Raw genomic sequence first — 17,800 nt, 5'->3', positions numbered from 1 at the left:
GATGCATGATACAAAAAGGGAAGGCAAAGAAAACTAGCTGATCTGCTGAGGCTACAGTGGCTTTCTGGTTTGTTTTAGCTTTTTGATTTTTGTTTTATTTGTGGTTGTGATTTTTGCTGGTTTGTGTTGTGGGGTTTTTTAAACAATGAGAGTGTTTAGTAATTTTGGACAGTTCAGGGAAAGCCACAGTTCAAATCTGTACAGTTTAGCCAACATATCCATAGGTTGTTCTCTGTAGGAGTTTCAATTTAATGAGCTTGAGAAACATTGTGAGACTTCCTCACATGATAAAAAGTTCAGAAGATTTGTGTTTCTTATTAGCCAGCCATGGAATTTCCTTTTGTGTAGAGCATGCTTGCCTTCTGTAATGAGGAATTTTCACTTTATAATCAACTGAGTTTTCAAAATCCCAATTTGTCATATACTTAGCAATAAAGAATTGGAAAGGAATACATAATAAGATACCAGCTACATCACAGTCTCTGTTCATATATACTTGGAATTTGTGCCCATTGGCTTAATGGAAGCACCTATCATGTTTGCTTAGATTTATCTCATCTGAAAGATTACTGGAGCCACTCTGTTTGAAAGAGAAACTTTTTTTGTGTCATGATGTCTCAATAGTTTTGCATACATATTTTTTTAGAGGAGGGTTTGCTGGTGTCCTTCCTGCTAGCTTGGAATGTGAGCAGAGCAAAATAAATCTTCCCAAGAGTCTGAGAAGACAGCTCTCTCTGAAAGGGATGCTAGACTCAGGGTTTTTTTCTTGGTTGTTGTCTTACTCAGTGGTCACTCAGACTAGACTTTCTCCTGCTACCATGGGACAAGTCTAGAGCCACTTTGGTTCTTTGAACCATTTCTCTGTCTCTAAAAGTCCATTCTTCAGCTGTTTCTATAATTTATTTTTAAAACTTACATATATAAAATCTTAAAAAGGTGATTTTTTTGCTCTTTAATTATCTTTAATAAAATATTTCTCTTTAATTTTACTAAGTGGATTAAAATCTTATTTATCCAGTCTGCTATTATAAGACATCTGTATTTTGAGGTTTAAAGAGAGAAAAACAAGACTTAAAAAGACTGCTTTTGCTTTGGTATTGGTGGGCTTTAAATCTGACCGTTAATGTCAGTTGTTTTAAATTGACTCTAGAGCAATCTTACTTTTCATTAGACTATGATTCTTGAGTGATTTTGTTAATATCTGTTAATTTTTAAAATTTCTGTAATGTAAACAGGCATTATATCTTGGTAAAGTGCTGAGTATGAAAAGTCAGCAAATGAAGCAAGAGGATGGCAGTGGTCCAAAGATGATTTTCAGAAGGCTGATTCATTCAGGAAATGTACTACAAAAAAAATATCACACTGAGAGTGGATTTCTTATGGAAAAAAAAAGAATTCTCATATTAGTAATTCTCTGTTTCCATGTGCTTTAAACTAGTTCCTCATCTCCCATAGCTGCTCTGTGTGTGTATTATCTTTTCCCCATCTCTCTTTCACTTTATTTCAATATCAATGCACAGTAACCCGTTAGAATTAATTGCTTTGTTACGTAATTTGTTCATTGTTTTTCTGACAAGAGTAACCTGTATTTTTAGTGATCTTCTAATATCATGTATTATATTAAATGCATTTGTGTGAATTATTTTAGTGTACGATGAAAAACTCCATAAGTTTAAACCAATTTTCTTTACTCCGAAGGTCTTGATTTTGCATGTACACAGTAATGTGAAAACCTTCTACTTCACTGGGGCTTCCAAATTCCTAGAAACAGGATGTGTAGATTTTAAATATAGGTCAAGGTTCTCCCTCAGTACAATATGTACATATCACTATATCCTCCTTTTCAGTAAAGCATTTCACTGTCACTTCTGATGCTGAATTGTATAAAGTATTGAAATGTTATAATTTGTTAGGATATTTTTTTGTATTATAATACTGTTTTCTTCTAATCTCTTTCTCTAGGAAAAAGAAAAATTGCTTTCCTCTTCATCAAGTAAAAAATAACCTCTCTGTTATCTTAAGACACCCTCTAGAAAAAAGGTGGTTTTATGATAAAATTCAGTATGAGATACTCATTAGCTGGCATCCTAGCAGATGTTTTCAGGCAAGAAAACAAGTATGAAATGGATATGGGGATTGAACTTGGTTGCTTTGATTTTGCCGACATTGATGTTCAACATCAGGATAGGAGAACTTTGGTTATATGGAGTTGGTAGGATTATTTCATTTTGAATGCCACTCTTGTACCACTGTCAGCTATTTTGAAAATCTTTTGTCAGTAAACCTGTCTCAAAGAGAACACAGAATTTTTTTTATTTCAAAATGCAAAAGAATCATTTTGGTTTGTTCCTAGAAATGAGATAGCAGTGTAATATCATAGAATCACAGAATCAATTAGATTGTAAAAGACCTCTGAGATGGTTGAGTCCAACTGATGACTGAACACCACCTTGTCAACTAGACCATGGCGCTAAATGCCACATTCATTCTTCTTACACACCTTCAGGGATGGTGACTCTGTCACCTCCCTGGGCAGCCCATTCCAATGCGCAATCACTTGTTCTTTTAATGTATATCTTAAATCGCTGGTGCAACTTAAGACTGTGTCTTCTTGTCCTATTGCTAATTGCTTGGGAGAAGAGAGCAACCCTTACCTGGCTACAACCTCCTTTCAGGTAGTTGTAGAGAGTGATGAGGTCTCCCCTGAGCCTCCTCTTCTCCAGGCTAAACAGCCCCAGCTCCCTCAGCTGCTCATCATAGGACTTGTGCTCCAGTCCCTTCACCAGCCTTATTACTCTTCTCTGGGCTTGCTCCAGTATCTCAATATCCTTCCTAAATTGAGGGGCCCAGAACTGAACACAGTACTCAAACCTAACTAGTGCCAAGTACAGGGGCAGAATCAATTCCCTGGACCTGTTGGCCACACTGTTCCTGATCCAGGTCAGGATGCCATTGGCTTTCTTGGCCACCTGGGCACACTGCTGGTTCATGTTTAGCTTCCTGTAAATCCAAACTCCCAGGTCCCTTTCTGCCTGGCTGCTCTCCAGCCACTCTGTTCCCAACCTGTAATGATCTATGGAGTTGTTGTGACCAAAGTGCAGGACCCAGCACATGGTGTTGTTGAACTTCATACTGTTGAATTCAGCCCATTAATCCAGCCTGTCCAGGTCCCTCTGAAGAGCCCTCCTACCTTCCAGCAGATCAATACCCCCCACCCCAACTTGGTGTTATCTGCAAAATTGCTAATGGTGGACTCAATCCCCTCATCCAGATCATCAATAAATATATTAAACAGAACTGGGCCCAACACTGATCCCTGGGGGTCAATACTGGCCACCAACTGGATGTGACACCATTCACCACGACTCTCTGGGCCCGGCTGTCCAGGTAGTTGTTAACCCAGCAGAGAGTTCCTCTGTCCAAGCCATGGGCTGCCAGCTTTTTCAGGGAGAATGCTATGGGAGATGGTGTCAAAAACTTTGCTGAAGTTCAGGTAGACTACATCCATAACCTTCCCCTCATCCACCCAGGTTGGTCACCTGGTTATAAGAGGAGATCAGGTTGGTCAAGCAGGACCTGCCCCTCCTAAATCCATGCTGGTTGGGCCTGATTCCCCCGTCCATCCTGTAGGTGCCGTGTGATCACACTCAAGATGCTTTTGTTTTCATATCAGATTCTTCAGTTGGAGATACTTCAATTTACCTTCCCTTTTCTAAACAAGTTCAAAAAAAATTCAGAAACTCAAGCAGGCTGTGGATCCATGTGTGTCTCTGCTGTGTGCATTCTTCTGAGGGAGATTACTAACTTGTGGTAATCTAAGATAGTATATATTATGGCATCTGGTTACAGAGGTGGTGTAGCTGAAATATTAGTTTAGAAATTATTGCATTACAGTCAAGTATACCTCTTGGTAAGGGCAATGGGAAAATAAGAAATGACAGTATAATATGTTAATATGATGATTGTATGATATGGAATAATAACATATTTTTCTTTGTGTCAATTGAAATTTCCCCAAATTCTGGGTTTGGTAAATATATTTTGCTAAACTTCTGCTTTTCAACAGAAACATGTTTTCAAGTGGAATTTTTTAATGAGTATCCATTCTGTCCACTGTTTTGCAGTTTTTCATGAATTATGTAATATTGGCATCTTTAAAATCTGGAAAAGAAAAAAAAATATTCTAGTAAATATGCCCTTTATTTGGAAAGTGGTAGGTAGAAGCCATACTTGGTCTGTGAGGAGCCTCTTCCATTGTTAGTGGTGTTGCTCCAAGATTATTGGCCAATTGATCCTTCTCTGACAGCCCTGAAGGAGCCAGGCAAGGGGCAACTGGTTGCTCTGACTGGGTTATTGAAGTTTCTCAGTCTGTTGCTGTTCCTCTGTGCTTCTTTGTGCATATGGAGATCAATTAGCCTCAAGCAACTTGGCAAAGCCTTCTGCAGTTAATGCAATAACCATACTGAATATAACATCATGTAACAGCTTATGACATTGATCTGGAGAGTTTGGTACACACCATAATGCTAGTATCTATTTCTGACAATTATTCCTTATAATGTACATAAGCCTAAGTCAATGGGCTTTTGGTGTAGAAAATGCATACAAATGCTTGAAACAGAAGTATTTCAGGCTTTTGTATTGTTGAGAGTTGCTTTGTGAAGCAGCATCAGTATGAAGGCAAATATAAGCAAGGGCTGAACACAGCTTTATTGTTTTTTCCTGGAAGCATCACAAATGCTCGTGTATAGTAAGCTGTTTGCTATAAAGTCAGCTCATGGAAGCTCACTTCAGATGTATTTGCGTCACTAGATCTGAGACACTTCCTAGAAGTGTTTGAGGTCAGTGAGTGTCAAATACTTTAAAAGTAAACGAACAACAAAAGGTCTTTTAAGATCTAGAAGCATTAACAGTTCATTCTTAACATAAATTTTAAGAACAAAGTATGCATCTGTTAGCAATAGACACCGAAATTAAACACTACAATGTTAGTTTCAATAATCTGAAGATATTGTGCATTTATTAAACAGCACGTAAACATGCTACTCCACTAAAGACAAAATTAAATGTAATTGCCCTATTACTGATATGCATTTTATATGGTATCAGAGTACTGAAATTTGCCCATCTTGATAGACTGCATGTTCTTATTGATTCTACGATAAAGCAACTACACGTGTTGAATAACAATGGCAATCATATACTGAGTGGTATAAAAGTCATAGACTAATCCAGTTTACTTTCCAGTAATTACCTGTGGACTTTCAAATTATTGCTTAGCTTCTGATGTTCATTAGTCACTGGAAATGAAAACGGCAAGGAAACCAATAGTGCATCATCTGGAACATTTTAAATGCTTATGGATTTCTTAGCATTATTAGAAAATATAAGTGGTACTGCTCTTTCAGATCCGTAGAGGCACATATTAAGTACTATAATAATTGCCTTCCCAAGGACAGTGATTTGACACTGTCGAAAGTGATGCTGAGACTACTGATTTCTTGTACCTTCATTAGTGTGCAATGAAAACTGCAGGTTAAAAAGAAAAAAAACTAGTTGTGTTTTGTTTTTTTTTTTTACTAGGGTCTTCTTGACACAGTTAATTGTCAATTTAATAGAGTTTTCTAATGATATTTAATAATGTTGTTTTGAGGTTTCAACTGTCTCTGAACTTCAGTTATTGTTATGTCACTAGTAGTGAAAAATATCAACTAAGAGCAGTATATAAAACAGCTTTGATAGAAGTTCTTTCCCTCTAAAACTGAAATTTCATAAATAAATGTTGGTTCACTCTGCCTGAGTAAGCTTACCATGTCCTTGGCTTGACATATTAATCTGCAGAAATGCATTAAAATGTAAATTCATGTATTTCAGCCCTTGAGCTGTTTCATTCCATCCCTAAAATCAAAAAAGAAAAAGAGAGAGAAAATTTTAATATTCTACCAGGTATTAAAACCAATACTCAGTCATTTAAGAATAATCAGATTGATCTTGTTTGATTTTCACATCTGACAGTGCTTAAAATATAGCTTGTTTAATGTATATTTTAAAGCTTAGAATATGGTTTTATTTAAGTAAAGAAATAAAGTTAAAGGAAAAAATAATTTAATTTAAGGTTTAAATTGAATTTTTATTTCTTTTATTTCTTTTTTTTTATTTTATTTAATTTTTTTTATATGCACACTTTCACAATATATATACATTCCTGCAAATGAACTGACATAAAAATATGGTGAGTCTGCTAGATGAGTATATACTGTTAGGATGTTTCTGTTGTATTTAGCAAGATAAGTAAAGCTGTAAGACTATAGTTAATGTAGGTTCTAGAGATGTCCCTCAGAATAAAATACATGATATTTGAATTCTCACAACCTTAATATTACATATACCTTTATGACAGAGCAAACAAAAAGAGAATACACTAAGAGGGAAGAAGTCATAGCTCTCAAAAGAAGCATTAATTTTGTTAAGTCTAGAATAGATTAGGGGGAATGATGATCCAGCAAAGAGAACAGGTTGATGGTTGTCTATAGAGCTGACAAGTAGAGCGCAGTTTGCTTCAAAACATATAATTTCAGTTAATTATATTTATATTCAAGCCATTACTTAAATTCAATTATAATAATTATGCAAAAGAGCTGTATGTCAAAGCGGACACTTCAGTGAAGGAGAAGACAGGAAATATTAGGGTGGACACAGAACATTTTGGAAAGCAGCTGTGAAAGTAAATGTCATAGAGCTGATGACAGGACTTCACCTTGAATACCATGTTTATATCAAAACTCATTTTGAGTTATAAAATGAGTGCACTATGTAACAGAGATAACTTATAAGACATGGAATAGATCATCATGTGAAACAATACCATGCACCCAGTCACTTGCTCTGTTTAGCTTGGAAAAGAAAGAAATAGGCCAAAGTGCATTTCCAGCTTGGCACAATTCCTCATGGAGTTCTGTGGTATTGACATCGTTGAGCCAAAACTTTGGGGAAGGAGTAAGTGAAGGCATTTAACTTTTGCATGTGTACTATTCCTGTTTACCACATTGGTTTGATTTCAGCTGATCTTAGAAACTAAGCAGTTTTGGATCTGTCCAGCAGAGTGCTGGGAGACCATCTGGAAATCCCAGGAAACAAGCCAAGGTACCATAATATGGAAGAGAATACACAAAACGAAGGAGATGAAAGGCTTTGTTGTCACTCCTGAGCTGAGAGAAAGGTAGGCTGAAATATCTACATAGGCAGATAGAGGGTGTGACCTGCAGAAATACCCAGTAAACAGAAACCTGCCATGGTTAGTAGGGGCGGGGATTCCCCAAGACATTACTATCAGGTGTGGTGGTGCTTCTATGCCATTGTCCACCTTTACCATGGAAGGATAAAAATGGGGAAAGAAGAAGGTATGCTGGAATAGTTCTTCAGTGGGATATTCAATGCATGTATGATTAATGATAAAGCTTACTTGAACTTAGTTTCTGGAGTTTTAATCTGTAAGAAAAAGCATATAATACTGTGGATTACAGTCTTAGATCCTGCGTTGTGTACCTTTCAGATATAAATCCCAGAAGAACCCTATCATCTGCTATACATTGTGGTTATGTAGTAGAAAACTGAATCCAAAATAACATTTTGAGTCACTAAAAGGCATCAGAAGAAAACAATGAAATTTAATAATCAGTGAACATTTAGATACAATTCACTTAGAAGGAAAAAGCCATCTCTTTTTAGCTTGATCTGTTTATGCATTTCAAATGTAAACAAATATGAGTAAAAACCTGCAGTACTGCTGAGTAAGAGATACAATGTCTGATCTAGTCTCTCCTGTGCTCTGTCAGCTTATTCCTATTTCTTTTTAAGATGTAAACAATTTTTGTCTCTGAAGATAAAAATGCAGATAAAGTTCCTGATGTATTACCTCAAACATTTAATTGGATTCTAAGTTGTATGACTAAGCCTACAAGTTGTGTGAGCATTCATTTATTTTCTGTGGCCAACATTAAATATTTTGGATATTCTTCATTTAAGATTTTGTTTCCACGTAAGTCAGTTTCCACATAAGTCAGTATGCCTACTATGTTTTTAAAAACATGACTGCTTCTGCTAGAACAGATGTCATATGCATTGTAAAATAACAGTGTTTTATGGGAAGCTTTTAAGCAAAACCACCATAATTTATTTTGCTTAATGTCAGACATGATCCCACACTAAAACAGAAGTGCTCTAAATGTCAAAACAAATCAATTTTGCAAATGTCAGACCAACATTAATGGAAGCTCAGCTCTTTCACTAAGGATGCTCTCCTAATTCATAATAAGTACTACAACACTTTATACTGTGGTCGTGTATAACAGAAGATACACATACAGTTACCAATGTTGTGGATTTCATTTCACAGTTCAGGTATGTACTTTAGAACCCTCTCTATTATAGTGACAGAAATTTCTAATAATAGAATAATCTGAATGGGAAGGGACCTCAAAAAGTTAGCTAGTCTGCTCAAAGGAGGGCCCACTTCAAAATTTTGGTCAGGTTTCTCAGGACTATTCAGTCAAACTTTCACTGCCATCAATTATGAAGATTCCACAGTCTTTCTGGGCAAGTTGTTTCAATGTCTAGCAAAAGAACAAACAAAAAACCCCCCAAACCCACCACCAAACCTACCAAAACAAAAGAAAAAAACAAAGAAACAACAATAAACCTAAAACAAACAACAACCCCACTCCCTCCCTCCAAACCGAAACCTTACACCTCTGAGAAGAGTTGGGATCATTATTGTTTATGGACCACCTTTAGGTAGCAGAATAATGCAGTTAGATCCATAGATAGCCTTATTTTCTTGAGGCAAAACAGAGGTTCCATAGCCTCTCCTTTCAGTTCACATGCTCCGCTCTCTCACCATCTTCATAGTCCTCCGTTTGATTGTCTCCCGTTTTTTGATCTTTTTCTTGCACTGGAGGACCCCAAATTGGACATAATGTACATAATATTCTACATGTACCACCATGTGTTTTACATAGAGAAGAATTATGATTCTTGACCAGTAACTGTGCTTTTGGTAATGCAGCCCAGCAAGTGGGTAATCATCATTGCTGCAAGGTTACACTGGTGACATATGTTGAATTCATGGTCAACTGGAGCTCTGAATCGCTTTCTAAATGATTGTTACTTGTCCTGTTGTCTATATTGCTGTGTTTTCTTGTTTTTGTTTGGTTTTGTCCTAGGTGTAGAACTTGCCTTTAATTTTATTTTTTTTTTAAATGTGTTAATAAGCTTTTTCCTGCTCTTTCCTTCTTCTTGTTGAGGTCTCTTTGAACCCTACTTTCCACAACTGGATCACGTTTGGTATCAGTAGAAAACTTGTTGAGAATGCATTCTGTTCCCTTGTCTGGGTTTTAATGAAGGTATAGAATTCTGGCTTTACTAACAACCTCTGAGGAATGCCACTAATAATTAGCTGCCAGTTGAACTTCCAGCAACTGATCATTATTCTTTTAGCTCAATGATCTAATTGGCTTTCTGTTTAATCTTCCATTGGTCCATTTCTTCCCATATTGAGATTCTATAGGAGATGGCATCAAAGACCTGCACAGACTAAGGTATACAACATCCAGTGCTCTCCCCTTGCTGGCAGTGATTTTAAAAAAGAAGTCAAGCTAGTCAAGAGTGATTTGCCTTGGTAAATTCACATGCCTGTTTCCAACCACCATTTGTTCAAGTGCCTAAAAATAACTTCCCATAAATGGCCTTGCTCTATAACTTTCACAGGGACTGAGGTGAGCCTGCTAGCCTGAGTTCCCTGGATTCAATTCCTCTCCATCAAGGATCTTCCTCCACCCAAGGATGGGCAATCCCCTTAATTTTTATGGCCTTTTGAAGTTGGTAAAGATTGACCTCACCTAACTGAGTGGCTTCCTCAGCAGCTGTGGGTGCATCCCATCTGGTCTCACAGTCTTGTATACGCTGGTTCTTAAATTACTTTTCTCATATTATCAAAGTACTTTTGCCCTGGGGCTCAGCATCCTAGTATGGTAACCTGGCTACCTGAGGAAAATGCAGCATTGAAAACTGAGGCAAAGAAGGCAGTGAGTACCTCAGACATTTCCATGTGGATACCCTCCTTCAGTAATGGGGCCACATTTTGAGGATCTTCCTTTTGTCCATGTTAATATAATATGTATAAAAATGTAGATTTATATATATACTTTATATTACATGGAAAACTGTATATTTAGCTATTAACAACTTGACTATTTTAAGCAAATTAGTCCTATCACTGAAGTGAAAACTGGAAGTGCTTTGATGAATTAGGAAAGAGAATCAATGCCATGTTGTTCAGCAAACCAAATGCAGCTAAATGCCACAGCTGCTGTTTTGAATATCTGTGGCTCATTCTTCAAAAAGATTGTATTTAAAGAACTTTGAGATAGTGAAGAATTTCAGACCACCAAGAAAACACAAATTCTATAATATGGAAGAAAAAAAAATCGTGATTATTGCTGTTTAATCGCTCAGTTGCAGTAAAGTATATAAAATAAATGCCTGTTATATGGTTAGACAAGGAATAGTCAGTTACTTGTAAATGAAAGATGATTATGCTCCTTGCAAGCAGAATACACAGTTGTGCTTAAGCACTATCTATGTACATTCCCCCTTGGCCTATTGTCTGATACTGAATGAAAGGTAATTACTTAGGGAAAATGTACGATGTGTACAGATGATATTTATACCATTAGGTATGCTGTTAGGTGATTACACTTTTTCCTATAAATACATAATGAATGGCTCACTAACCTTACAGTTACGACATGAAAACTGACACTTACTTTTCAGAGAAAGCTATGTGATAGTTTTCTGGAAGTCATAAGCAACTTTAAGTGCTGTAGTCCCACATTGTGTGACTCCATCCAGACTTTTAGACTGTGGAGTACTCTCCAGTTGCTGAATTTGATTTTGTCCCAGCATGTTGGGAAAAGAGCTGAAAAGCCCTCACCTCGCACCCCCTTCCCCATCATCTTTGGAAAAACACTGAGCATGAAAGCTGGAGGGGCATCATAGAAGGCCAGGGCTTATTACAGAGTCTACAGCACATGTATGTTCTCAGAGGCATCTAATTATGAAGTAGCTGGTTTACTTGGTGTCTCCTCTGCTACATTGTGCTTTGTGAAAGTTGTCATTCATACTGAAGAAAGTATAATACAAAGGCTCAATAAATGGAAGCAAGCTCTTTTACGTAAAAGTCATGTCTATCTTTCATACTAATTTGTAAATGAGAGAGAACTGCAGGAAGTAGAGCTCATGCAGTTTTGACTAAAGCAAGTTTGATAGTTTGGCTAAAATAATGTGAACCTTTATGCTTGATGCACTGAAATAATTTTCGTAAATGATGATACATAAATGTACAGCAAAACTTAACAGGATAACAATAGGTGAAAAAAATAGTTTATTAAATTATTACTGTATGAATTCAACTAGGTGTATTTTTCAAAACTAAGCAAGAATAAATCTGAAAGGAAGGCTATACTTACAGCAGATATCAATAATCAAAAATATGTGTAGGCTACCTGGTCAATATTTATCTTTCTTCGAGGATCCTTTTTATTTCCCTGGTCTTTTCCAAGATAAATATGTCTGAAGAGAGGAGAAATCACGTATTTCAATAGTGAAACAAACCTAATGTTGACTTTAACGTTGAGACTCGCTTTGATACTTTTCTTCAGGAAGTGCTCTTTGCTCTTCCTGACGCTCTGTTTTATCAAGTAGGACCATATTTGTATTGACCTGTTCATTATCCAAGGGTTTTTTTAGGCAGATAGGCTCTCTACTCTATAATGACTACATGGTTTTCTTAACATTCTTTGTTCTTCTTTTTAAAAGTATGTTGAAAAACTGCTCAGTCTTAAAACTTGTTGCCATTTTGTCTACTGATTTTTTTCTCTGTATGTTTGGATATTTGTAAATTTAGAAGATGCCTTTCACTGTGCCTCCTGTTGCTCAGCTGGTAAGATAAGGCTTGAAAGGAATTATCCAGCATGCAATCAGGATGTGCATGTTTGGTTAAAGAAGAGTCAGAATACAACATAACTTTTAAACTTTTTTCTTCATCTGGGATAAATGATATATAGACTATTTGTATCAAACCAATTATTTCAGGATTGAAACCACCAGTTATATTCCAGGTATTTAAATAGTGTACTACAAAGTGAACAAAGAGCAGAGTTGTGCTTTTAAGATTATTCCCTTCATTGATTTAAGAATCTGAAATATTCACCTTTACAAGTTTCCTTTTCTTTTTAATTCAACATAGAGTGTGATTTTTTTAAGCCGCCTCATTTGACATAGGGCCCAATGCAGACAGAAAAGTTGAACTTGTTTAAAATGCTAAATTTTGAAAAAAAAATTTTTGGCCATAATCATCTTTGAAAATGATTTAGCCTTTTGTGAATACCTCATCAATATCTAGGTGTCTCACAGGAGTGATATGTGGAAGCCTCTAGTTCTAACTGAGCAAGATGTTCTCTCAGGTGAAAAGTTTCAAGAGGACTATTTTGGACTAGGTGGGACTATTCAGTATGCTTCCTTAAAGGTAGTGTAAAGTTTAACAGGGCCCATCTCACTATTTCAATTATGTGGCACTCCACCCCCCTTCTATCTTCTCCAACTTTTAGTGAATACTTTTTAAAATGTCTGAGAAACAGGAAAAGAGATATTTCACAATACTTTGCATTTTAGGAAGTACATAGTCTTGAAAGTGGGAGAACTCTTTTGAAAATTATTAATCATTCGTGAAGGACTCATTTTTCATGGAGTGTTTATCCACATGAATGGCTGACACATCTCCAAAATAGGAAAGGAAAAATCTTGCCTTGCAAAATAGAATGCTTTACTTATTGTCCAAATGTAAAAAATTCCAGGGTATTTTGTTTTAACCTTATTTTATCTTGCTGATGTATTTCAAATTGCTACATCTTTAAAGTTCAGAGGATACACACTCTCATAGTGTTTAGTCCTGGGGCAACCTCAGCTCATCATTGGAAGGCTTTAAATCCTTGTAGGAGTTACCATTTCGGCATCTCACTCACTTGTGCCAATGTAATGACTTTAGAGTAATTTTAACTGAAATAGTTTGTTCCTAAAATTTTATTCTACTTATTCAACCCAAAAATTATATTCATAAACACAGACTACTTGAAATAAAACTCGTTTTTCCAAAACAATACATTTATTTCCAAATCTGTCATGTATTATATTATTAAATGACAATATAATGTATCTCCCCATGACCTAGTGATAATGCTCTTTGTTCCCATAACTTTAACAAGGGTTGGATAGGAATTTAAAAATCTAATGAAATTATTTTTAATGGTTTTTACCGAAGAAGGAAGTTTGCCCAAAGTGAAGCTTGGCCCTGTAATTTTACAACTGTGGGATGTACCCCTTGCAAACCATTGTAAAGAACATATTTCAGTGTACTGGGCACAAAACAAGCGTATCACTCACTTTTAATGCGCTTGTACCAATCCTAGTGAGGCATACAGGTTGTAGGCAATATGATGCACATGCTGTTCAGAATTGGTGTTATGTCCAGCAATGTTTGTACCATATCTATCCCCACTGTTTCAGTGGTCCTAAAATACATAAAGGGGTAACTTGGTTGGGAAACACCAGAAGTTAAAAATGGATATATTATTCCTACCTAATCAGTAGCATGAATGGCAGTAATTTTAACATTATTATTGGATTGACTTCTCTTTGTTATTCAGTGATATAGCCTTATGTGGCCACATGGGCAAAATAAATTTTATACTGAATGCCAGAAGGTCTTACTTTGTTGTTCTAATCCATATCTGCGTCCATACTGCTGGTATTAGAGCTTGAGGGCTCACTCAGTATTCAGTCCATGCAGTCTGATGCCAGACCCTTGCAAAAATCACTCTGCTGTGGGGGACTGAAGTGGTTATAGTCATAGGGTCTCTGACCTCTCTCTGTGTGGTCAGAAAGGTACCCACACTTGAGACAAAATTGCTATCTGAAGTTTACTGGCCTTGAAATAAATGCTTTCATATTAAGCAAAGCACCATTCTTTCCATATCGATTAAATGATAATCATCGGCATCTACATGATTTGGTTTTTTATTGGGTTTTTGTTTGTTTGCTTGTTTTTTGTTTGTTTGCTTGGTTTTGTGTGTGGAGGAATTAATTTTTTTTCCTTCAAAAAACTCAAGCAAATTTTACGTCCTTACCATTACACAAAAATTATGGAATATAATTTGGAATATGGAATATAATCCTTGAACTTTTATTGGTGACCACTTAATAAATTGAGTATAATATCAAGGAGGAAGGTTTTCCTGGTTTAAAAAAAAAATGTAACTATACAAGGCTGGCTCCAGGGTATGGTAGAATGTCAAGGAAAATTCCCTGTGGGATCATCCAGCAGCCACAGTCAGACCAGGTTTCTTTACCAGCTTAACCCCAGGTTTCCCATAGCACAGACCTCCAGATCCTTCAAATGGTTTAATCTTGCTGCAATAACTAAATAACAAAGTAACAGTTTGAGGTGGTGCCTCCGAGGAGGGTCCCCAAAGAAAGGACACCCTGGGCTTTTATACCCTCACAGCTTAAGCACAGGAGTCGGGGTCATCATCTCCTGCCGTGCATCCAGGAGTGTCCAGTCCTGTGGCTGGGCCCCAGGTCGCAGGGCCCTTTGTTATGCAGAGGGATGGCCTTTCATGGCCTTTTGCCTCGAACTCAGGCTCCTGCCCCCACAGGGCTCAACCTGCAGCTCCCACGGTGGCTGCACACCAAGCTACCTGCACAGAATGTATTCCTCAATAAGACGTCATGGGTGCTCCTCACAGAATTTTGTTTCTGTATAAAACATAAGGAGTTCTTTTTGTTGAATAATTTCGTGGGCATTCGATGGCTGCACAGTTAGGCAAATTTCATGGGTTCTGCCAGTTTACTGCAACCTTATCGTATATTTATGAGTGACAAAATCTGTTTTACTTTTATTACAATACATATTTAAATGCAGTTTAAATAAGAATATTTGTACTTTTACAAAAAAATGCATTTACTATACATATACTATTATGTATATACTATACATTAAAAAGTATACATTTTTAAATGTACACTTGTATTTGAATTAGTAACAAATAACTTTTTAACTTTTGTTTGATTGCTGGTAAAAGAGGAAATAAGATCGGAAATTACTTCAATATGTACTACAGATAGTTTATAGAACCACAAGGAGTATGTGCATGCGTCTTTTTGGTTTTTTGGTGGGTTGGCTTTTTTGCTTTTTTTAAAAAAAATTTATTTTTAATGTAGTATGTTTATTAGTTTATAAATACAGAAATGCTGGCAAATGTGTTTAAAAATGTTTGCAGTGCTTTGAAAAACTGAAACTGCAGATGGCTGGATTTTTGAGTTTTAAGTGTTTTGGACATGAATTATAGTGCTATTATGCAAAAGGAATTCAAAATCACTAAGGTTTGCAGGCGATGACTGTAAAACACAGAGTGAAATATAATACAGAGAATGTAATTTACTTTCTGTAATACTTAAATGGGGAAGGCCAAAAAATACAGAACACTCTATAAATACATTGGCACTGGGAATATAGCAGGATGCTTTGGGTAGAGTAGATTTTTAATAGCAAAAGCATTTTACTCACAGTTTTTTATTTTGTAAATACTTTATGATTTATTCCAAACCATCTCAGATCTCCAAATACAATTCTTACTGTTCAGTTTGATCAGCTGAAACATTTCTATCTGTGCATTTGTTTAATCTCATTAATTTTAATCAATCAAATATGAAATAATTAGAAGAATGTAACTTTCTTGGTTGTGATAGTGTCTGGAGAAAGAGAGAAAATTAGAAAAATTTCTCCCTCCCTTCTTCCCAGATTTATCCTGTGTAAGATATGCCATTCATATGCTTTTCACCAAAGCATGTGAAACAGTAAGCTGTGTTCTGTCTGGAAATAAAGTAAGATTCTCTTACGAACGTGGTAGGCACATCAGAACTGAGTCTTCTTTACAGAACATGGTCTGCCGCTTACTGTACTCATTTGAGCATAACATACCACCACTTGACAGGGTGCCTTGCTTGTGCTCTTCCATGTGCCACATCTTTTCCTCTTTGCTGAGCCCAATCGTGTGCTACGTTGCAGAAACTTCACCTTGCCATTTGCCATAATTCTCTGTTTGAGATCACTGTGCAGCTATTTTCTTCCTCATGTAGAGATTTCCTCCCTTGCTGCCTGCAGCACCTGCTTATTGCTAGTTGTGAACTGCTAATCTGCTGTTGCTGTTGTGGAATCTGATTTTCAGTATGTCCTGGAAAGATGGTGGGCTTTTAAGGAGGCACTCAGTCTACTCTGGGAGTGGTATGCCCAGGACATGGTGTTCAGGCTCACAGTGCCTTTACAATTTTAACTTCAGCTTTGTTGCTTCTGTCCCTATCCATGAACCATATCTCTTGGATTTCTTTGGTACTGCCTTGTAATTGTTTTGATGTCTCTCTGTGCTACAAGACCCATCAGAAAAAAATACAGCACAACAGGCAGTCCTAAGCCTTTATACAGGTAACCTGCAAGATCAGTCCAACCTCATTAAAGTCTGTTTCACTTAAGAAAAATATAGGGAATAACAGGTGCGCAAGTGGAATTGCTTTGTGGGTGACAGCACAGTGGGCCTCTATGTTTCCTTGGTGCTTTCAGTCTCCTTATATATACATACAATTGCAGACATTTTTTTTTAATCCTGGGAGAGACTCCTTGGAAAGATGAAGATTAGAACTAAGTTGCTGTACTGCCACGTGGATAATTATGGTGGCAATAGGCCCCACTCTTGTCGAATATTCATGGAACAATTTTGGACTACAAAGAGACTCAACAGGACTGAGATTGGACCAAAAAGCAATGTGTAAATGGAACTCCTATGAGACTGAAAATAAATTAAGAAATTTTACTTGCAAGATCTCATGCAATTTCCTCCAACTTATAAATGTTGCAGGTTTAGGGCACATTTTACCATTTCTGTTATTGTATGTTTTGTTGGTTGTATATTAATATTTTCAGAAGCTGGTCTTTTGATAGATGGTCTTTTGATATGATGAAAGGTGTAACTTACAAACTGGTGGCTGTGTGAGAACAATTTGTGCCTTCTATTCTGAGCTTTACTGTAACCTGTGGCTTTGACTGAAATTTTCCCATACTGCTTTGTTAACTTTTCTCTTTAATGCTATGAATTGATAACCATAGCATTTTGATGAAGGGTTCATGTATATAATGGCCAGTCTTCGCGAGCGAAGATTAACCCTTCGAGCCTGCGCAGTGGATTTTTTAGGTGAGACACAGCTTGCGCTGAACTGAGCCCACCCTTTAATCCTGAGGTTCATCTGCCGGGGCCAAGCAAACTTGGACAGTGGCAGTGAGGTCCCCAGGACGTAGGTTTGTTTAGAGTGACCTTCTCTTAGATGGATTGCCTCACAGGGCTAACGAGCTCCATCTGCCCGGGGGGCCGGGAATCGAACCCGGGTCGCAGCGGTGAGAGTCCTGCACCCTAACCACTAGACCACCAGAGGGGCCTCTGGTGCAGGACTCTCACCGCTGCGACCTGGGTTCGATTCCCGGCCCCCCGGGCAGATGGAGCTCGTTAGCCCTGTGTGGCAATCCATCTAAGAGAAGGTCACTCTAAACAAACCTACGTCCTGGGGACCTCACTGCCACTGTCCAAGCTTGCTTGGCCCCGGCAGATGAACCTCAGGATTAAAGGGTGGGCTCAGTTCA

The 17,800-nt window shown here is 37.1% G+C and overlaps 1 protein-coding gene across 6 annotated transcripts in view; it reads left to right on the top strand.

Moving 5' to 3' along the window:
- Positions 1 to 17,800, top strand: part of CDH18 (cadherin 18) — a 486,743-nt gene that overhangs the window by 50,541 nt on the left and 418,402 nt on the right. The window contains exon 1 of one of the 6 annotated variants that reach the window (XM_017809410.1): positions 11 to 67. The exons of the other annotated variants lie outside the window; for them this stretch is intronic. The gene's annotated coding sequence lies outside the window, so the exon portion shown is untranslated. Of the gene's footprint in view, positions 1 to 10; positions 68 to 17,800 lie in introns of those variants that run through there. 6 annotated transcript variants of the gene reach the window in all.

Source organism: Lepidothrix coronata, unplaced genomic scaffold (genome assembly GCF_001604755.1).
Source record: "Lepidothrix coronata isolate B3197 unplaced genomic scaffold, Lepidothrix_coronata-1.0 Scaffold26, whole genome shotgun sequence".
In the NCBI taxonomy this organism is placed as follows: Eukaryota; Metazoa; Chordata; class Aves; order Passeriformes; family Pipridae; genus Lepidothrix; species Lepidothrix coronata.
The sequence above is the reverse complement of the archived record's forward strand: the minus strand, read 5'-3'. Positions and strand labels throughout refer to the sequence as shown.